Source organism: Mustela lutreola, chromosome 5 (assembly GCF_030435805.1).
Source record: "Mustela lutreola isolate mMusLut2 chromosome 5, mMusLut2.pri, whole genome shotgun sequence".
NCBI classification, from domain to species: Eukaryota; Metazoa; Chordata; class Mammalia; order Carnivora; family Mustelidae; genus Mustela; species Mustela lutreola.
The window spans coordinates 80,146,208-80,168,777 of record NC_081294.1 but is presented as its reverse complement, the minus strand read 5'-3'; the positions used below and the strand labels follow the sequence as shown (position 1 = coordinate 80,168,777).

At 48.9% G+C, this 22,570-nt stretch overlaps 1 protein-coding gene and 1 long non-coding RNA gene across 7 annotated transcripts in view; one reads left to right on the top strand and one right to left on the bottom strand.

Moving 5' to 3' along the window:
* The window catches only part of LOC131832197 (uncharacterized), a 49,826-nt gene extending 27,276 nt beyond the window's left edge, over window positions 1-22,550 (bottom strand). The window contains exons 1-6 of the long non-coding RNA XR_009353939.1: window positions 16,271-22,550; window positions 15,253-15,494; window positions 13,447-13,607; window positions 10,823-10,943; window positions 5,331-6,656; window positions 5,102-5,146 (exon numbers count right to left, since the gene is read on the bottom strand). This is a non-coding gene — a long non-coding RNA (uncharacterized LOC131832197). The remainder of the gene's footprint in view (window positions 1-5,101; window positions 5,147-5,330; window positions 6,657-10,822; window positions 10,944-13,446; window positions 13,608-15,252; window positions 15,495-16,270) is intronic.
* Window positions 1-22,570, top strand: part of FGF1 (fibroblast growth factor 1) — a 98,955-nt gene that overhangs the window by 5,929 nt on the left and 70,456 nt on the right. For 3 of the 6 annotated variants that reach the window (XM_059174917.1, XM_059174914.1, XM_059174920.1), the window contains exon 2: window positions 4,297-4,449. The gene's annotated coding sequence lies outside the window, so the exon portion shown is untranslated. Of the gene's footprint in view, window positions 1-3,966; window positions 4,450-5,469; window positions 5,543-6,497; window positions 6,622-22,570 lie in introns of those variants that run through there. The other 3 variants (XM_059174915.1, XM_059174919.1, XM_059174916.1) reach the window with 3 other exon arrangements.

Sequence of the window (22,570 nt, the reverse complement as noted above, 5' to 3'; positions counted from 1 at the left end):
CAAATAAATAAATAAAATCTTAGAAAAAAAATATTTAAAGAACAAGTCAAAGGCAACACACAGTTTAGAACAAACAGGGACATGATGTAATTTACCTTTTTAGCAGGATCCCTCTGGAATGAAATATAGAGGGTTAGAGTTCTAGAAGCAGGAAAATCAGCTAGGAGCATATTCCAATAACCCAGGTTGGTGCTTGGATGGATTAGACCAATGCAAAGATCTATTATTAAGGGGAAAACAAACAACAGTGCAGGACACTGTGCCTAGTAAACTGTTTTTGTGCACATACACATTCAGATGGATGAAACCAATTTTCCCCAAAGGTTCCAGGGGGCAAAAAAAAAAAGTTAATGATGGTTATCTCTGGGGAGAGGAGATTAATGAGGGTCATTTTACAGCCCTCCATGTGTCATGCATTTTTGTCACATGTGTGAAGCATTACTTTTACTTAAAGATAAAATATTTTATTTTTTTTTAAAGATTTTATTTATTTATTTGACAGAGATCATAAGTAGGCAGAGAGGTAGGCAGAGAGAAAGAGGAGGAAGCAGGCTCCCCGTGGAGCAGAAAGCCCAATGTGGGGCTCAATCCCAGGACCCTAGGATTATGACCTGAGCTGAAGGCAGAGGCTTTAACCCACTGAGCCACCCAGGCACCCCAAAGATAAAATATTTGAAAATAAAAATTGAAAAACTGAGATAAAGGAAAACATAGAATAGGTGATGGGTGATCAATATCAAAGAGAGGAAGCCCACCCCACGTGTATCAGAGAGTCCTTTCCAAGCACGGGCTCCTGAAGTCCCTGGAGAGGCAGGGCACCCACGGCCTGAGCTGTTCAGGTTACCATGGGATTGGCTACTGCCCGTCTGAAAGCCACTAGCCCCTGTTCCTGTCCTGCGGCTCTGGTGATGTTTGTCGCTTTCAGATCTCCTCGGGCAACTAATACAATTTCCTGTGAATGTCTGCTGCATTTCTCTATGCCCTGTTTGCCAGATCACTCCCCCGACATCCTGGCATTTGGTTCACCATGAGGCCAGCATGCCCTTCATTTAATTGCATGATTTGGCATAAACAGAAGGAAATACTTTGCTAGGGGAGAGAGTACAATGCAGCATCTGATTTCTCCTGTCAGCTGATTAGGATTTGTCGTGTCCCAACAAGGTCAGATGAAATTAGAAAGAAAAGGCAGTGTGTCTGGTGTGTGTTTCAAATAACTGCATCATTTCTGTAAGCAGGATGAACGAAGGGGTAAGTTTTAAAGCAAGCCTCAAGATTCAAGGCACAAGAAACCACTGCTTCTAGGTTATGCCTGGAAAGGGACAGTATTTACTGGGGGGCATTTTGAATTCTGCTGGTTCTGTCATGCTCTGGTTCTACTGTCATGTTAGCAAAATTGACCAGGGATGTCTGATTACAGAGTACTGAGCACAGAATAAGTAAATGCACAGCAGTGCCACCTTCCACTTTTATCACCCTGCTATGGCCCTTGGAAGAGGTTTAGAGCCACTTCCTCTACCGGCAGCCGCTCAAGGGCTCCACTATGAGTCAATCTCTTAGGATACAGAAGGAAAAAAAAATCTCACCTCTGCAACCAGCCAAAACATTTTAGGTGTGGATGACTCTGGCCATGGCCACACCTCTGTGGATAAAAACCTACCAGGTTTCTCCCAGGGTTTCTGTTGGTCCTGCAAACCTGCTGTGTCCTTCTTTTCCCAGACCCACCCTCGGCACTGCTAGGAGGCCCGCACACAGGTTGTAGCCATTGTAGAAATGGCTTTAAAAGTGGTCTGGGAGCTTTGGGGGAAGAGATGGGTTCTATTACATGGTCTGTAGAGGAGCCAGTGTCTTGTGGATGCTTAATAAGCAGCCCTACCAGCTATTATTTGCGTGGACTATTTCCTGGCCCAGAGCTCGAGGGCTATGCTGAGGCCAGACTTCCCGGCGAGGCAACCCCCGAGTCCCTTCCCATGCTAAATAACAGGTCAGAAAGCATTAACTTCATCATGTCTCCTGAGTCAAAACATCCGAATGTATATTATTTTAAAAGATGAATCAAGATGCTTGATGTGCAAGTTGAAGTGAATGTGGAATTTGGGGGATATTAAGGTGACATTCTTGAAAATTTGATATTGAGGGACATTCTATTATAGTAAATACTTTAAGGAACGGAGGATTCATTATTTCCCCACAGTTGGACAGTATCCTTGCCGAGTACCAGATATGCAGTAAAGAAATTAGTTTGTATCAGTAGCTAGGGATTATATTGCCTAAAAGCTATGTAGGTTTTTGTTTTGTTTTGTTTTGTTTTGTTTTGAACAGCATTTCACAACTAGATGTAATGGAAAAACAAAACTAAAATAGTGACTTACACATGCATTACCGGTTTTCTAGGTGCTTTCACGCACTTGGGCATACTGGATCTCACGATATGGCTGTGGGCTTGCTGGGAAGATGCGGGTAGCAGAGTCTCATTAATCTCCTGTGTGAAGGAGGGACAGGGGAGCCCCAGGAGTTGAGCTGCCCAGGAAGGGCCAACCATGCCGTGTAGGCAGGACCCTGAGCTAGGGACACTTGTTTTTAGTCACAGCAAGGGTTTTAGTTAGGGGTACAGACTCTGAGCTGCCTCTCTGTCCTCAAAATTTTTGGTCTGCTATTTAATGGGCTTAATTTCCTAACTGAGTGTTCTTTAATCTTAAAATCCATCATCCCACGTGCTGGAAAGTTAACATGCACACTGGGTGCAGCATACTACTTCTTCAATATTGAGAAGATGACTGTCTGCAATATTGTTATCTCTCTGGGCTTCAGAAGGCCCTTCGGCAATAAGCAGATCCTCAGGAAGATTATTATTTTGTAAAGCAAACTATGAGTGCCTATGAGTATGTAGACATGGCAGTTCACGGAGGTTCCAGTGAGTAAGATTTGGGGAAATCAACTTTTTCTGTACTTTTCAAGCCCCTTTCAGGAGAGCTGCGGCTCATCCATGGTTGGATTTAAGTGATGTTTGTGCTTCTAGGGTCTCTGTCTCAGAGGATGAGCTTCTCTGGACTCATCCCCTCAGAAGGCACAAAAATGGCTCCCTGGATGCTACCACAGAACGCGTTAGATGCTACACGATGCGCCTGGAGAACAGGCTCCTGCCTCCACCTTCCAAGGGGAAGTGGAGAACAAAGAGCCTATTTCTAGTTCTCACAGGTCAATCTATACCTGTCTGTCTGAATCATCAGGTGGGTAGGCTTAGACAAACACACACACACACACACACACACACACACACACACACACTCAAATACCTACCTAAGGAGGAGGGACTCTTCATCAATTATAGGAAACCATTAATCATGTTTCCATTTAGTCTCTTCAAAGATACCTCCTGATGGGTATCCTCTCAATCCAATTTCCAGCTTCACTCCCTACCTTCTAGCCAAAGAGCTTTTTGTACACTCAGCTTCCTCCCTTCCTCATCCTGTCCTGGCCAGTGGCATAAAGATGATGCCCGAGGTCCTTTAATGAAATCCCCACACCGGGAGCTGGGCTTACCTGAGGCTTCACTTTCCTAGCTCAGCAGTGACGGGCTTGACCACGGGTAAGGAATAAGAGAAATGCTCACTCTGCAGCCCCTTCCAGCCCTAGCATTGATGGCCGTTGCCTTGAATGGCTTTGCAACATGCCCTCTTTAAGGCTTGGCTCTAGGAATGGCACAGACAGACACACACACACACACTCTGCCACACACAGACACTTACACCCTGTGCAGGGATGCCAGATGACAGAACAGAAAAGGACTCTTTCATCCAGTAGCCTTCTGATTCCAGAGGAGCCTCTCTGAGCCACGACCTGCTGTTTCCCTGGCGACTGAGACTTCCAAATAAACAGGATTCTGCTCAGACAGGCCAGTAGTCCATTCAGCTCAGCCATTTGCCCCAAGACAAACCACGCTAGAATAACACCCAGGACAGTTGCTGCTGCCATCTGCTGTCTCTGTCCCCCTTCTCTGCCGGCCAATAGCTCTGCATTCCTGGGCCTGCTGCTGGCTGTCCGTGTTGGGGGCACGTAGAGCTTTGTGTGTGTCCCTATGGGTGGGGTCCGTGTGGGCTGTTGTCTGAAGGCGGGTCCCCTCTGCTGATCAATGAGGCCAGAGAGAGATCCGGAGGCTGCCATTCTCGGCACCCCCAGCCAGCCCCCCTGCTTCCCACATAGGCCTGCAGGACTGGTAGCCGGCTCTGTGGCATGGTGTCTGGAGGCGGACCAGCACCCTGATGTGCATGCCACGGCCCGTCCCCTCTCCCCACACAGAGCTGCAGCAGCCCAGCAGTCCAGAGAGCCAGCGTGCGGGCTGCTCCGGGAAGCCGCGACGGCACAGCGACCGCGACAGAGAGCGGGCGACAACCTGCGGATTCCCCTTCCTCTTGGAGAGAGAGGCGCAGTCTCAGCCTGCAAGTTTTTCAGGTAAGACTCTGAGCGTCTGTTCTAGGAAACAAAGAGCAGTTTATATGCAGAGCTGAGTGTGTGTGTGTGTGTGTGTGTGTGTGTGTGTATCTAAGTGCAAGGACAACAATGACACAGAAAGGGGGAAAAATCGGGGAAAGTGAAGGCAGTAGGATCTTTGAAGCTGATCCTACTGGAAGCAGCTCTCCCGCACGGAACACCCAGAAGCTCCCCTCTGGCTGGACTGAAGCCAGGCTGCAGACTGCTCTGGGGGAAGGGCTTGCTGGTGGCACAGGCAGGTAAAAATAGCACCTAGAGTTTAGACACCGTAAAAATAATCGTGCCCCATGCTGCCCAGCACCTTCCTTCCTCCAGGCTGCTGGGCTGGTGAGGACTGGAGGGGACAGAATGTTCTCATTTACCAAAGTGCTGGATGTGGCCTTTTGTTTCAGCAGAAGCCAAAATCTGTGGCTTTAGTAAGTCTGGCTGGCACACTCACCCCCTTGGGGAGCCCGGACATTCAGCTGCCTCAGGAAGTCTGTTCACTGGCTGGGCACCTCAGGTTTTGTCAGCATTTTGGTAGGAAAGTCAGGCTGCAATATAGGATTAGCTGAATGGGAGAGGACAGGCTGGTATTCTGATGGCCCTTCCAGCCGCCTGGATTATTCCTTACCTTCTTCTGATCTTCTCTGAAAATCATATCCTCCTCTCTGTAGCCCTGCAGACAGACACCCAAAGAGAACGTACGCGAATGGCTAGCCACACCCACATCACGATTCCATACCCAAAGTGTGCAAGGCTTTTAGAGAGGAGCACTTGATTAATTCAGACTTCCAGGTCTGGGACAGAATTCAGGCATTCAATCAAGCACCCATTTTTTCAGAAATCCCAGAGGAACCCACCTTATCTGGGTACCAGGTCCAAGCACTCCCTCTGTGACTTGGCAGAATGTAAACACTCCGTGCTTTCTCCTGCTGTTTCAATCCACCCCCACTTCTCTGCATTCTTTTCTGCTTGGGCACTTTCCCTTTCATTCCCCACAGGGATTGATTGTTTATGATTTAGCTCTGTGCACACCAGTGGGAAGGCAAGCATCCGGCAGAGGACAAACCAGGTACTGCGTGGGGCTGAGCCAGCCTGATGGGGGCAAAGGGTTGAAAAGAAACGAGCCTGGCTTTGCAAAGTGGTGTCCAGGGAAGTGTCGGCCGGCGGGGTATGGGGCTGTCTGGGTGAATGAGTGTGGATTTTGGTGGAGCCTGTGATTCACAGTCACAAATTCCCTTTTCCTTTGTTTTCTTTGTGTTGGTCATTGAGGGCTTCTGAGGAAAGTCCCCTTTTGAGATTGTATATCTGAAGGCAAGATCATCTAATTGCTGCCAGGGCCACCGGTGAACACTGGAGACTCACTTCTGTTGACCCTGCCTTTTTTAGTATGAGTAAATGGATCTGCAAATGAGGTGCTTAATCAAGAGCGAAGTTAATGCATAAACAATTAAGGGAGGAAACACAGAGCTTCTTGTAAGCTGCCTCCCAAAACTAGTGTGCGGTCATACACAGATGGCTCGCCTGGTTGCAAAAAGGACCCAAGGAGGCACTATCTGCTTCTTTCGGTGGTGTGACATCACAGGCGGGGAGTATCAGTGGTGATGACTGTATTTGTTGTGGTGATGGTAGATGGATGTCACACGCTCGCCCGCCCTTAGTACAGGGATGCCTGATCCCAGGACAGAGGGGCTGCTCGTGGACTCTGCTGATAGGTGTTCACTGGACCCTGAGTCAACCTCGGAGGGTCAGGGTACTACCAGGCCTGCTGTGCCAGCTTCTGGGAAGCAGAGATGGTGCACAGTGGAAGTCATGCCCCTTGTACTTCATCAAATAGGTGTGGCTTGGCTAATGCAATACTCCTTCATTTAAGCTACTAGAAAAATAATCTGCGGTCATTTGTTAGGTAAACTTAACACCCACACATGACACAAATTACAGGCAAGTGAGTTTTTTTTTTTTTTCCTTAAAAAAGGATCTGCTGATCAACCAATGTTCATGGGGTACTCCCAAGGTGTCCCATCTCAAGGTACCACTGGATCAAGCCCACTCAACCACAGAGAAGGGAGGACACCTACCTGGGTGGGCAGCTAATGGAGGATGGGCCTGGACTGACAGGATGTCCAACTCAGCTGGGAGGCAGAGTCCAAGGTATGAGGACAAGGGCGAACATCTAGGTCAGTGGCCTTGAGGGAGAAAAGAGGGAGGAAGGGAACAGCAATGGTCTGATTCTTAAATATCACTACTTAAGAGAGGCAGCCTAACATAGTGGCCAAGTGCATAGATTCTGCTGCTGAGCTTCCTGGAGTTCAAGTTCAGACATGCCATGGCCTTGGGCCTCAGTTTCGTCATCTGTAAGATGGGGTAATAAGCTCCCATCCTTGTTGGTGAAAGGATCAAATGAATCATGCTCTTAGCACAGTGCCTGGCTTATAGTGAGTACTATGTGAGTATCTGCTGTTGTTACTACTGAATGGCAGGTCTGAAAAGGCTGTCCCAAGCCCATTTGTTCCCAAGTCCAAAGTGACACTCTGTGAGTGACCAACAGGGCCACCTTTGGGACAGCATGGAGGTACTCTGGCTCTGGCGTGGAGTTCTACTTGCATCTCAGAGCATTCAGAAATTGAAGGGCTTCTGTGCTGGTTGCTAGTGTTTTCCTAAGCCCCTACTGTGTTTTAGGCACTCTGCCTGGCTTTTGCACAGTTGCTCCAGACCACCTCTCTGACTTTGTCCAGGAATGCTGGCGAGGATGGCAGGGGTGAGGGGCATGCTTGCCTTACACCAGGGCTATGTAGGTGTAAGTGGTCCTTTGGACAAGACTCATCTCTGTCTCTTCAGGATCTGTGGTTTGCAAACTTTCACATGCATAAGAATCACAGGGGAGCTTGTTTAAAAGATCAGGTACCCAGGTCCTGCCCACAGAGGTCCTGATTTAGCCAGGCCGCTGGGGGTCCCAGGATTCTGCATTTCCTGGGTGGGGCCCACGTGATTCTGACTTTGGTCCACAGGCCACAGCTGCAGTCTGATCAGGGCTCTTACTGTGAATGAGAACACAAGAGTCCTTTGGCCTCAGTGACCATCAGCCTCTTCCTTGTAATCACCTTCTTCCCAAATGACCATTTTCCTGGGACCTGCCCCCCACTGGCAGTAAGGTCGAAGACGCCATACCCACTGCACCCTGAGTTACTCTGTGCCTGACACAGTGGCAAACCCTTCATGCTCGTCCCTCCATCAGTCTTCGGAGCCGTCCTATCAGTTAACTGCACTCGCTACCCACCTGTTATAAAGGAGGGGCAAGTCACCACTGCTAGTAAGCGACTGATCTGGATGTGAACGCAGGATGAGCCCATAACCAGAGCAGCAGCAGGAAACCTCTGGGCCAGGCAACAACTGGGGTTTTAGCTGCTTGTCAGTTCAGCCTTTCCCTTTTCATTCTTGGGGGTCTTTCTCTGGTTCACAATCCTCTCTTGTCCACTTCTGTTCCCAGGCTCCCACATAACTTCCTCAGAAGATGTGTCCCTGTGCTTCCTTACCTTTTTCTCCTTTGTAAATCAAAAAGGATCGGGGCAGTGGACAGGTGGAAGGCAGGTGTTATGCTCTGAATTGTGTCCTCTATTTAAATGCATATGCTGAAATACTAACCCCTAGAATATCAGAACGTGACCTAATCTGGATCTGCCTTTACAGAGGAAATCAATCCAAATGACTTCATTAGGGTGGGCCCTAACCCAGTGTGACTGACATTCTTATAAATGGGGAAACTGGGACACAGAGACAGATCTAGAGGGACGATGACATGAAGACACAGGCAAAAGAGGGCATCTTCAAGTCAGGGACAGAGGCCTGGAATGGATCCCTCCCTCCCAGACTCAGAAAGAGCCAGCTGCCATCTATAAGACGGAGAGAGCCCTGGAACAGCTCTTTCCCTTGCCGCTCTCCCAAGGAACCAGCCCTGCCGATACCTTGGTTTTGGACTTCCAGCCCCCTGAACTGCGAGGCAATGTTCTTGAGCCATGGTCAGGGTACTTGCCCTAGCAGACTAGTACAGTGGGAACCTACATTCTTCCCGCAGCCCCTGAGATTGGGGTGATCTAGTTTGAGGCTACCACATTACAGCAAGCTACGACAACATTCTCTTTTAACTCACGACTATTCTTCTGTTGTTCATGACTGTTCTTCAACACTGTTCATGGGAGTCATAGGCAGGTCCAGGTCCCAGGAAGGAAGAAGGAATGAATAGCAAGGATGAGGAGGGAAGCGGGAGGGGAAAGTAAAGAAACAAAGAGGCAGGAAGAGGAAAAGGAGAGAAAATGGAGACTGGGCTGGGGGATACTTGAGGGTCATTCATGCCCAGGACAAGTCCATTCTGCCCCGCTGTGGGACGCCACCTGTGTGCCGGGAAGCATGTTGAACACTGGGGTAGAACGGAGCCTGGAATGGATGGTCCCTACCTTCAGGAAAGCTGGAGGTCAGATAGGGATACAGACCTCAAGCACGCAGTACTTCTGAGTGTCTCAGGAAAACAAATGCACTACTTGACCCAGTCAGGGGGTCTGGAAAAGCTTTGGTGAGTTCATGATGCCTGGTTTGAGAAGTAAGGGACTGGCAAGGGACCCCTGGGTGAGGGATGAGTGTTTCAGATGGAGGGAAGAGTACTGCCAAGGTCACCTGGGATGAGGAAGTGTGGCATTGCCAAGGAGTGGAGGAAAGGCCAGTGTGGCTGGAATGCAAGGAATAAGAAAGAGGAGACAGCCAGAGTTCAAGGCCCAGGAGGGGTCTGGGTCTGGACAATAGCAGCCGTGCTGACAATTTAGGTTCTTCAAACGAGAACCACAGAAGGCCAGAGAAGGAAGTGATCCTATATAGGGAAAACTCCTTTCAACAAAGGGAATGCTGGGATGGAGATGCCGATGGTGTGGTTTGGCAATGGGTCCACCCTGAAGCCAGACATCAGGTTTTCTGAGCTCCCAGACTTGGGGTTGGCTGCACTGCCTCTAGGGATAAGTTCCAGGACCTCCAAAAAATTGTAGCTGTGGTCTACCCGCAACATTCTAGGTGTTTGTCACCGTCCCACTGGAAAGGGTCAAATAGGGACAGTTCTCTCCTGTCTGTGATAGCAAGCTGAGCACCTTGGACGGGTTGACTGGGCAGCCCCCTGTTCAGCATCCCTTGGAGGACAAAGAGAGGCCTCAGAATACAAGCTCTCTGCTTACATGCTTTGCCTGAAGCAACAGGAGCAGGCATGCATTCCAGAGGCAATGATTCCATCGGGCTGCTGAGAAGGGCAGAGAGCCCAGTTGTGAAAGGGAACTACATAAGGGCAGGAAGCCCAGAAGGACCCCTGAGGCTATCAGAGGTGAGAGCAGGCGGAGAACCCTCTGAAAGAAGCAGGGCAAAGCCAAATGCTGCCTTATTGCTGAGTTCCTGGGAGCAGCAGCAAGCCTGCTAACGCAACAACACACCATGCCCACCGCTGGGACACTTCTCATCCATGCCTGTCCTTGTGGGCACCATCCCCACAAGAGTCGCCGGGTAAAACTAGAGCCATGCCTTTGACAGGCCCCACCTGCCACAAAAAGAACTCTCTTCCTTGTTCTTTCTGAAGAGGTACTGGATGTGGCTAAGCAAGGGTAAGTTCTTGGAGCAAGCAGAGCACACTTCGGAGGAAAGAGGGGATTTTCAGGAAGGTGAGTAAGCAGCCCAAGACCTCTTGGGGAGCAAGATCCTGACTCTGCTCCTCTCACACACCATCCCCCCCACTCTAGCCTCACCGGCCTCTTTCCTGTTCCTCTGTGGTGCCATGTCCTTGCCTGCCTCTCAGACTTTACGACTGCTGTTCCATTTGCCTGGAATGCTCCCCCTGTTCTTCACATAGCAGATCTTTTCACCCTCAGGCCTCACCTCTCTTGGGAACTCCCCAAAGAAGCTTTCTTTCCTGTCTCTCCCTCTCATGGCACTTGTCCCAGTCTCTACTTTTCAGTTTTCCCAAGACTTACTGTTGCCCATCTTTCCCACTAGAACATGAGCCTCACGAGGGCAGAAGCTCGTCCATCTTGTTTCGTGCTGTATCCCTAAGACAGAGCCTAGCCACAGAGCAGGCGCTCAACAAATAGTGGCCCAATGAATGAATGAGTGAATCATTCAGTCTTGGAGTGGGAAAGCCAAGGCCAAGGCCAGCTGTGGGATCTCCCAGTCTGTTGTTCCTCATAGCTCTAGAAAGCGGTGCATCACATCTGAAGGCAAAGCTGACAAATTTGCACCAAGCACCTCTGACCCTGACTTAGGGGAACACACCCCTCATAGGTCCCCAAGCCATATGCCACCAAATCTGGCTTAGCCAGCCTGGTCTCACCTCTTCAGAGAACTCACTCTGGTTGCCTGGAAAATCCAGCTTCATTGTATTGTTCATGCTTAGAGACGGATAACGTCTTTTGGCTGATGGGCATCAAAGGCAAGGCAGTGATGTCAGGCACCTAGAAGGGAAACATTGATCCAGTGAGTTCTGGTGCTTGCACTTACGGAGGCAGCTAGAACCATCAGTCAGGTGGGAACAGAAGCAGTTTGCTTTGGTTAATCAATGTGTGCAAGGGGCTGCACCAGTATTTCTGGGGCCATAAAGAATCTCTAGAAAATAAAAGTCTTCTTGTCTTTCCTCAGGATCTCTGTCAGAGTTAGAAATGGCAACAAAGGGAGAGCTGAGATGAAGGCTCCAGTCACTCCCTAGAGCCCACACAGAGCAAGTCTGCAGCCCAGAGAACATTCCCTCAGTTCAGGGTCTTGGGCTGGGTTGGCCCAGGCTTCTCGGGCTTTGGTGATAAAGAATTTAAATTAGAGGAGCATGCACAAAATCTTTGCCCAGGTGGCTACAGAAAACTTGCTTTGTTCTCCTGAACTGGTCCTGGATGACTTTGTTGAGAGCTCCAGAAGCAGAGTCCTAAGTTCCTTGGAGAGAGAGTCAACAGAGAAGCCCAAGATTCATCTCATGGTTCCAATTCTGACCCACCGCTCTCATTACCCTTTCATTAGTTCAGACTGACAGTCTGTGCTGCCTAATGGTAGGGGAGCAAAATGGCCAAAGGCATGGACTCCGGGGAAGGGCTGGCTTTGAATTCTGGCTCTGAATCAACAGATGCATGGCCCTGGCCAAGTTACACAACTTCTCCATTTCTGTGAAATAGAACAGGGGCACCTGTTTTCTGGGGTTGTTGCCACAAGTATGGGTGTCAATAGAGGCTAAGTCCGTTCTGCATGACATTGTCAACGTTGGGTGCTGCTCTCCCGTAGGGCTGGGTTGAAACTCAAGTGAAACAGTCCGTGTAAAGCACCAAAAAGGTTTTAGGATGTAACACACAACACAGTATTTGCCCAATAAAATATAATTATTGACAAGTCTGTAGTCTGGCTAAGGCTTTTTTTAGAACGCTTTGTAAGAATTTAATTGATCTAAAAAAATGTTCCTGGGACATGAAGGTCATCTGCTGTCCTGCTGTTTCTTCATCAGTTTTTTGTTGTTGTTTCAAGGGACAGTTATCACCCTGTGCTTTCTCAGCACTTTAAAATCCTTGTATCGGGGCGCCTGGGTGGCTCAGTTGTTAAGCGTCTGCCTTCGGCTCAGGTCATGATCCCAGGGTCCTGGGACTGAGTCCTTCTTTGGGCTCCCTGATCAGCGGGAAGCTTGCTTCTCCCTCTCCCACTCCCTCTGCTTGTCTCTCTCTCTCTCTCTCTCTCTCTCTCTCTCTCTGTCAAATAAATAAATAAATAAAATATCTTTAAAAATAAAAATAAGTAAAATAAATAAAATCCTTGTGTCAGGAACCTAGAACTAGCCAAGAAAGCAACAGAGCACTGTTAAGGAGCTGAACATGAAATATACACAGGCTACTTGTTCAGTACTTTGAGGCTGTGGGCGTTTCCAACAATTATAGGAGTCAACTTCAGTAGCCTCCTTCTGCTCAGTTCACATAATGGCTTTGGGATTCCCACCCATCCAGGGTTGTAAGGTTCTTCAGGGCACAGACTTCTCACAAATACTGCTCTAGCGCCTTGGTCTAGGACTTTGAGCTTAAGTCATTTGAAAATCCAACTGCTGAGTTGAAAGGGACAGGCTGGCATAGACTGGCCCGGCCTGGCTTTTGCACTGAGGCCGTCCGCTGCTCCATCCCTCCCCACTGCGTGACCTTGTGTAAGAAACCGGTCCTTTTTATGCTCTGGGCTCCTTCTCTATAAGAGCTGCCTCTAGAGAGTGGGTTGGAGGTTAAGCATGGTGTGTAGAGCTCCAGCTGTCCCTCTCTATACTCCTTCCTTTGTGGCCTTCCTGACCATCACATAGCTGTGGATATGGAAAAAAACCCAGCGGCGATCAATGTGTTAAAGGCTTGCCAATATTTGCTTGCACCAGGTGACCATGAGCACATCACTTGGCTTCTGGAGCAGTGCAGAGAGATGGATTATGGGAAGGGGTCCAGGTCATGGTCTGAAGGAGGGGATGCTGGCAGCCCCTGCACTCAGCTCGGCCCATCCTCGCACCACCAGGGCCAGAACCAGATTATGGATTTTTAGCCCGCTGCTCTCCTGGGATGTCAGACTTCTCACGAAGGCCTGAAGATTCATGGTCTTCCTTAAAGGAGGGGGACCCCTTCCTGACCCACTCTGACCTTCCCCAGATGCCTCTCCACCTCCCACTGAGGCCCGAGGATTGAACACACAGCTGGTTCAGGGTGGATCCAAATGGAGGCAGCGCACATCGGGGGAGAGCGTTTCCAAGGCGATGTCCGAGTTGTCTCCAGTGATCCGCTGACCTGACCCTCCCTGACTTACGCTGCCCCAGAACTGAGCCAAGCCTTTGGAGGGCGGATATACCTTAGGATGTCTGGCTGGGACCCTACTGTGGTGGGAGGTTCAGATCCCACGCTGGGACAGGCCCTGGGGAAGGTCAGGGGGAGGGTGAGCCAAAGCAGGCTTAATTGCCTCTGTTACCTCCTGGCCTTTCCTTCTTCTGACGGAACGGCAGTCAGATGTGGGGTGTGGAGGCCCCTGTTTCAGCGAGGATAAAGAACATCTCTTCAAAAGAGCTCTCAACATGTCTTACTGTAGGACGGAAGCAGAGGCTGAATTGGCGACTTTAAAGTCTTCCTATACTGCAGATCAAGAGAAAGACCTCGGTGACTAATTAGGAGTCCTACATTCGTCAGAGTATTACACCCCCAAAGTCAGTGTTTCCCCGGAGTTAAGGTCCCCTTCTCTTCCTGGCCAGTCCCACATCCTGCTGGGCCTGCGTTGGCTGCTCATGTTTCTCATTATCTCTCCCCCATCCTCTCTGAAGGCCTCTCACTCCACCCAGGGGTTTTATTTTTAAACTTGCACAGTAATGCTAGGGCTGAGCAAGACACCCTGCCCACATTCCCGGGGAACTGGCCTGCCTGGAAAAGCATCCCCCTTTTCGGAGATTTCCTTCCTCCCACCTTCCTTCTCTCACTTCCCTTCATATTTATTGGGCATCTTCTCTCAGAGGGCTTCTGCCAGAGGACACGGCAACAAAGGGAAAGATACAGTCCCTGCCCTCGGAGACCTTATATTCTCAAAGGGTAGGGAACACCGGGGACAGGCAGGCTGAGCACGTAGACACACACACCAAGTAAGCCAACACATAAATATGTGAAATCGTAGACATTTGTTCAGGCCAAGTCTAGAAAAGGGACAAACAAGGCACCAACAAGAAGAGCTGTGACAAATCAGGTAGCCAGGGAAAGCCTCTCTAAGGTCGTGGCACAGAAGAGAGGGCCAGAAGAACGAGGGGCATCACACAAGCGAAGAGTAAGGCCAAGAATATTCTGTGTGGAAGGAAGACTAGGGGGAAGGTCCTGAGGTGTGCAAGTGGGTGGTGTGTTCTAGAATTCCAACAGAAGACCAGGCATTGGTGGTTCAGTGGTAGAATTCTCGCCTGCCAACAGAAGGCCAGGATACTTCAAGCACTGTGGACAGGGGGAAGATGTGCTCAAAATGGGGAAGCATGCAAAGGACAGATCACACAGAGAGGTGGAGTCATGTCGGAAGTTGGGGCTTTTGTCTGAGGGTGGTGGAAAGTCACTGGGGATTCAAATTAGGAGGTAACATACAATGATGGGCATTTTAAGATGCTTATCAGGTTGTGAGTGGAGAACAGACCCTAAGAGGGGTGAGAGGGAAGGCAGGGCATGAGTTCAGAGGCCTCAGAACTGTGCAGAAAGGAGATGATGGTGGCTAGGCTGCAGCCAGGACATGCCACGGCTAGAAACAGGCAGGTTCTTCCAAGAATGAGCCTGCCACTGGGCCATTGTCCTTCCCAAGAGCCCTAAGTACCTCCATTCAGAAGACAGAATAGAACACCAAGGCTCAAAGGCAAGAAGTGATCAGAATAAGCCATGAAAGTTTAGATGTCCTATTGCCTATAACTTGCCAGATTTATTAGGTTTCCAAACCCAATTAAGTAAGATTTTTGTCCAGCACTGACTCCAACGATTTTCTGAAAGGCGCACACAAGCTCTTCTCCACCATGGCCCCTCTCTCTGTCCTTTACAGCTTTGGCTTGGGTATGAGGCCAAAAGGCTTTAACTGGGTGGTCTCACCTGCACACAAAAGCCAAAGGTGACTTTATACGCCCAAAGGACCCGAACAGTAGTCTCTGCTGTCCAAGAGAAACACAACTATTTACACTCTTGGGAAAAAAGGAGAAGGAAAACAAAGCAGAATTGCAGCGTATCTGTTCTACATACAGCAATAATAATAACATGACTTACTATGTACCTCAGGTACTTTACTTGTAACTCACTGCATCCTCTGAGAGACGGGTGAGGCGGGTACCACTCTTAGTCCTGGTCACTGGGAACGAAGCTAAAGTTTAGGGGCAGTGTCGTCTGCTGGTCCAAGTGGCAGAGTTGGGACTTGGGGGCTGCTTGGCCCCGACTGGCTGAACGAACTCCTATTGACCAGGGTTCAGGGCTGCCTGCTCTTTGACTCCTCAGTTCCAAAAACTGCACTGAAAGAGTCTGGAAGGAGATCGTCCAGAATGTGAGTGGTGCAGGGATATCAGCAGATTTTCTTTTTTGTCTGTATTTTCTTTTCTAATGTTTGGAACACATAGTACCTGGTACATAGTCGATACTCAAAAATTGTTTACTGAAATTGTTGGGTTAATGAGTATGTGTTACTTAAAATTATTATCTTTACATCATTAATACATTTCACTATGGGAAAGGTAGCCAATTCCAGAAAAACAGTTTACCCATTGTCCGGAGATGATCGCTTTTAAAATAATGGTGATATTAATCTTTTTCTAGTCCTCTTCCTGTGTTTCTGTGTGTCCATCTCTATCTACCTCCCTGTCTATTGATGCATCCAGACAGCATGTGTGTAGTAAACAAAAAAGGGATCATACAGTATTTATAGACTTTTAACTTACTTTTTCACTTTATCACGGGCATTCTCCATTCCATTTTACATTCTTTTAAAAAAGAGTTCTTCACAGTCGCAGTGCATTTCCCTACAATTTACTTAATGGGCCCTCTATTACCAGATATTCAGTCTGTAGTACTAATATTAATCATGCTTTACTGAACTTCCTTCTAAAAAACATGTATGCAGGTCTATCTTACTATTAAAGAGAAAATGACTATGTATTGAAATACAGAACAGAGAAAGACACTTATCCAGGGGGTTCTGTTGGGTAGCAGCTAGCGTATTTCTGGCATCTGTCCTTCAGAATGAAAGCAAAGGCAATGGCATTTACAATACTCTCCATTTTCCCAGTCTTGTCATTACTCACCTCTCAAGTATGTTTTGGTGCCACTGTGTCGCAATGCAGGTGGGTTAAGAAAAATCCCAGTTGTGGCTACAATGTGGGCCCTGAAGTCAGGCAGCTGGCTGTACGTTCCGGTCCTATCCCTCACCGACAGTGTGACTGCAGGCGAGTTCATTGTTCTGAGCCTTAGTTTCTTCATGCGTAAATGGCATATACCCCAGAGGGTGCAGTGAGGCAAGTCAGGCAAAGCTCTCTTAAGCCATCTGCCCAGCCTAGAACGAATGCTCAGAAAAGGGTGGTTTCTATCATTATGAAAATAGAGGAAGACTTTTCTCACAGGTTGAATGTTTTGGAAAACTCCTGTCCAATCTATAGTGCAGAATCCAAGTAAAATGAACTTAAGAAAAAAAAATCACTCACTATTACCCTTTGGCTATATTACCCTTCTACTCTTTGTGTGTGTGTGTAAGACTAAATTAAAAAACAATTAACTTTTTTTCCCATTCTTGCCAAGAACCAGGTTTGTTGGATTAGAGATATATTTAAATTCTGTTGTTCACAGCTGCATTTAGCATTTAGCCAGCTGTGTTTTATAAATGTCTATCCTAAAATAAAAACAAAGTAGGAAAAAAAAAAAGGCAGGACTGTCTACAGCAGTCCTAAACTGTTCTCAGTTTTATATAACAAAACAGAAAATATCTAACCCCTAAAACACAGACTGCAGAAAGAACTACCCTGACTCGTGTACTGTACATCGTTAACCCAGACACACTCTTGGCACATAGTAGGTGCTCACTGAACCTTGCTGAATGTATTTCTTGAATATATGTTTTCCTTACAGACAGCAAGCTGTTGAGAAATAAATCAGGATATTCATTACATCTAAATACCATTAGAGCCCATGTGGAGGGGCAGAAGGAAAAGATAGATGATTGAATGAACAGATGCTTTTTGAGTTTGTAAATTGAGTGTTTGGGAAACTTTATCCTCCTAATTCATGGCTCTTGAAATACATTTATAATCCTAGTGGAACTGTCTAGGGCTTTCTCTAAACTGCCATCAGGGATAGCACATAATGACAAAGCACTTCTGATGGCCAGGCTAAGTTTTTCCATTTTTCTTTAACTCCAGGCAATGCTCAGCAAAATCTTCATGTAGGTATAAGAGTGTATCCTCACTATCAAAATGGCTCTAGAGATCATGGGTAATACATGTGCTTATAAGGCAATGCACTGCTGGGCCAAGATATTTATTTACAGAGTGACCCCTAAGGCCAAATAACTATGAAGCACCCCAGAATTTCCAAACAAATAGTGGGAAATGGTAGAGCTCCCAGCCACTCCTGCTCTGGAGTACTTCTCCCTTCATACACTTTGCTGGTATTGGTTGACTGCCTTCTGTGCATGAGAGCTCATGCTGTGGGTGATTCAAAGATAGAACATGTCCTCTGCTCTCATACATAAGCTAGCAGAGGGGAGAGACAAGCTACCAGCTCTATGGAATCCTAGAAAGAATGGAGTAATTGCTAGACAAAGCACTCCATGGGTCCTGGAAGGGAGGAAGGACCCTACCTCCTGGAAATATCATGAAAGGCTTTGCAGGAGAGGTAGCATTCGACAGAGGCCTTGAAGGATAAGAAGAGTTGTAACTAGCAGCCATGTAGGTGGGGGAAGGGACCTTCCAGGCTGAAGGAACAGCCTACACCAACCATGAAGGCGTGAGAGTCCCTGGCATGCACCAAGGAGAGGGAGAGCCACGGACTGATGGGATGGGGAAGGATGTAGGAGAAGGGGTGCTTTTAAGACCAGATGTGGAGTCACTGAAATGCTTTGACACAGACTCTGGACCTGACTGTCTAGGAAGTGGAAAGCCGTGGAAAGTTTCTGGTAATGGAGGCCATGGCATCCGGATCCTCCTCCAGAAGGACTCAGTGACAGTGTAAGGCGTAATTAGAACAACAGAGCTTAGAGGCACGAGGCTGATCCTTCAGCTCTGTCTTCCATTTTCCACCTGCTGAGCCTCTGAAGGTTTGCGCAGCATGGACCAGTGACAGCTTCCCCTTTGAATGCTGTGGCCCTGTGCCTTGGGCCTATCTCCCGTGGCTTCCCTGAGAGAACTCTTATATCATGGATCTGAGAATGCAGAGTGCCCCCCAGGGTAGCCGCCTCTGTCCATTGCTCTGTTCAGGTTCCAGGTTGTTCTCCCTTGCAGATTCTCTCTTCCCTTTGCTCTGACTGTCCTGCACCTCCCCTCTCCACCGAGCCCTACCCCCACTGCCCTACCCCACTGCCTGCCCCACTCTCAGCTCTGAATGGGTGGGTGACTCCTTTCCGATGAGGCACTCGCCCCAGGGAGCTCACCTCTGCTCTGTAGAGTGGGATTCTCCTGCTTATGTCTACTTTGTCGGTGAACAGCCTCTCCATTCCTGCCTCCATCCTGCATACCCACACCCCGAGTTATCTGGTGATTCCTATGTTAAGTTCCTGTCATTTGTCAAATCCTCCTCATTGTCCCCGCCTACCCCGGGCCGTGGTTTTGGACCCATCATCTCCCTTCCTATTTCCATTCAATAACAGTTGATGGAGCCCCGGGGATGGTGCTGAGTGGGGTACGACAGTGCTGAGGAAGCACGCGGCCCCTGCCCTTGACCAGAGTGCAGTCCAGGGAGGAAGATGAGCAGTAAGCAAGCACCTGAAGACTGATGAATTGCTCAGGGATGGAAACCCAGAGCACTGTGCCCCGTGGCCTCTGCTCTGCCTCTGCCCTGCCCTCTCCCACCACCACTATTTTCCTGTAAAATGTTACTAGAAGCATCTACCAAATTCCCTTCACAAAAACCTCCACTGGCTCCCCAGAGCTTGCCGATAAGAGTCAGAAGTCCGGACTGGCACCGAGGTCCTCTATGACCCGACTCCAAATGAGTATGAGTATGAGGTGACCCTGTGTGTCCTGCCCATTACCCTGCCCAGCAGCACCCAGCCCCCTGTGGGGAGAAGACCACCTATGTCCCACATGTGGGGCCCCGGTGAAGCCATTCCTTCATCCATATCCACACTTGCGATGCCTGTCTGTCCTGGCCGAGCAGCTACAGCTTCCCCCACATCCTCCAGGACTCCATCTTCCCCAGTTCTCACACTCCCATCCTGCTGCCTACATGGTCTGTCTCGTGGACGATTTCACTTCTCACCCTCCATCAAGCACAGGAAGTGGGTTTTACTCATTCTGAATAATCGTAACCATAGCTAAAACTACTGAGATGCTTTCTGTGTGCTGGGAGCCATGTGCTTCACTCGTGTTACCTTGTTGCATCCTTTGAGCAAGCACGTGGGGTAGGCTTCATCCCTGGTCTCCTCGTGTAGGCAAACTGCCTTTCTGGATTTAAATCCAGGAATCCTGACTGCAGAGCCCATGCCTTTGACCATGACCTCACCTTTATTCCTTTCTAGTGTTTTGTCAGGTCCCTTATACTTAACTAAGGGTAGCTCAAATAAGTGCATGGGAACAGTGACAGCCACAGTGAAGCTCAAAGTCACTCTGTAAATCACAGTCTCGGAGAGAGGACAAATGCAGAATGGTTAGTGTCTTCTCTTATGTGTATTAATTAGGAAATCGAGGAGATTTTCAGAGGACAGATTTTTGACTGATGGAGGAGCAAAGGACTGGGCAGCAGTTCGTTGTCTCCGGACTGGTTTAATCTGATTTGATTTGGGTGGTGTCACACCCCTCTCACATAGCATTGTCCCACTAGGTGCCCAAAACAGAGCACCTTCCTCTCACGCAGTCACTGTGCCTCTCTGCCTGAGCCTGTGAGATGTTTAACGAGGGCAAGAGCCTCTCCCCAACGCACTGGACTGGACCTGTCTGTTTCCTTAAGGGGAGAGGTGTGGAGGCCAGGCCCTCCCCTGAGGGCCTGCCCTTCTCTGCTCCAGACAGACGTGCCTTTGTGCATGAGGGCGGGCGGGCAGAATCTTTGTGGCACCCTAGTCCGTGGGAGCAGGGCCAAAGTGGAGAGCCGGGATGGGGAGACTGGGAAAAGGGACAAGCTGGGTGCCCAGAGGGCAGTACACAGGCTGCCACCAGTAGGCCAGCCAGCGCGTTTCCTCCATCCTTTGCGGGCATGAACAGAGAGCAGAGCCCTGGAGAGCTTGGACTAGTGTGGCCCCAGGTTCCAAAACCTGCCTGCACAAGGTGCTTCAGTCTTCAAATCCCCCTAAGAGAAGACCTCTGTAGCGTGGCCATTTGGGAGTGGGAGAAAGCCCACTCATTTCTCTCCACTGCCTCTCCCCATTAGCCGGGTAAGAACTGCGTACAAGGTGGGCAGCCCTTCTTCGCTTTATTTCTACCCCTGGCTTGAGTTTGGCTCATCTTGCTGTAGTCTAGACATCTTTATGATGCCACGTTGTCTTCCGCAGCCTGGCTTAAATGCCACAATTTTGGGGGGATATACAGATGGACAGAAAGGCAGATAGATATGTCTTGTCTAACACGTTGTGCTTGCCTGTCTCTGATTCAAGGATGCCACAGTGCCACTGCATTGTGTGAAGCCCTATGCCCCATCCCAGCCAGCACACTGCACTATGGCCTTAAGATTCTTAAGCGAGCAGAAACAAGTTCTGAGAAGCTAGGACTTTTTTGGCACCGTCCTTAGACCATGAGAGTCATTCCACTGTGTCGCAAACCCAGTGAAAAGTCCTAATTCCACAGCTTTCCCAAGGGGCATCTGGAGGGCCCACGGTGCTGCTCCAGATCCAACCCCATGAAAACCAGACCTCGAGGGGAAACGAGCGATGTCAGAGAACTTTCATCAAATGCCATGCCGGAGTGGCTTGTGCAACAGTACAATTCTGTTGGCAAAGGTGCACCTAAAAATCTGGGTTTTCCTAACCCTGGGACTCATGCAACGAGGCATATCAGCTATTCAAGGTGGAACAAGGTAGATTGGGGGAGTGGGTCTCACCTCAAAAGAGGAAAGTTTGCCGGAGGGCCAACCTGGGGAAAAGTCATTAGTTCCAGCTTGCGTCCTCATGAAGTGAGGAGAAGTATCAGCGATAAAGAAGGGAACTGGTAGAGTCCCTGCAGCCCCCCACTCTCCAGAGGAAAGCCTGTTTCTACCACTGGGAGAGGAAATCCGTGCAATGCTCTCAACACTGTGGAGAACTTCGGATGGGAAATGCCAGGGAGCTCTCAAGATACGGGGAGGCCTTGGTGTGTGAGTTACTTGGTGATAAACATAGATCTTGACTGATTTTGATAAGCCAGACTCATTAGGTAGAGATAAGAGGCTTCGAGAAAAACATGCACTTATATGTAGGCTACCGGGTACTGAGGGAATCCCAGCAAGGACAGAGGCAGACCACTGGGCAAAGGGAGCAATGGTGCAAGAGGAGACAGGGGGCTGATGGGGACAGAGAGGAACCTCGTTGGGGAAGCTCTTGGGTCAGAAGTTGCTTGAGAAACCCTGCGGTTTATGGTGGTCTTTTCCAAGGGAGATGAGCCAGCCATCTTCCCAAGGCAAATAGTTCCTAAAGGAATGTGTCCAGAGGGGCCAAAGTCCAGAGGAAGGGAGTGCTGGGGAGATGGAAAGCTGGATCAGAAAGGAGGACGGCAGTGGGGGGACAGCGTGTGAGGTGAGGCCGCAGTCCTGGACGCACACCAGCACAGATAGGAGCGCTGGTTTGGGTTCTGAGATCCCTTCCTGCTGAGAATCCAAGCTGGATGTTTTGTGGTGGGGGTCCCCAGGTATTTCAGAAATAATAACACTTCTTAGGAAACGTAATCTGGCTATATAAGGTAATGCTATTATTTAATTATTAGTCTCATCATCACCATTATTCAATGTGTATGCAATGCAGCACTGTGCTAAGCCCTTTATAGGACTCTATGCCATTCTGTCCTCACATGTTATCCCCCGTATAGAGGAGAGAGAACTGAGGTTCAGAGAGGTGACGGCACTAGCCCTGGTCTCATGGTGAGTAGTAGCCAAGCCAAGACTTGCCCTCAGTGGAAGTGACTCCTCGGCTGACAGGGCCAGACTTCTGTCCCCAGGGAAAAGGCTCAACCCACCTGGAGTCAAAAATGAAACCCATAGACGTTGATGGAACCATGAATCTACCACAGGTAGAATAACCACAAAACACCCCAACTGCCTCTTACTAGATGTCTACTTCCGTGTTTTATTAAACGTAAGAAATCATAAATTGAAAGATAACACCATCATTTTACATACCACTGTGAAAAAAATGCCATACTTCCTGATTCTAGATATGTGAAAATAGCCAAAGAAAACTGTCCCCGAGGCCTGGGAAGTATTTTAAGTGCATACTG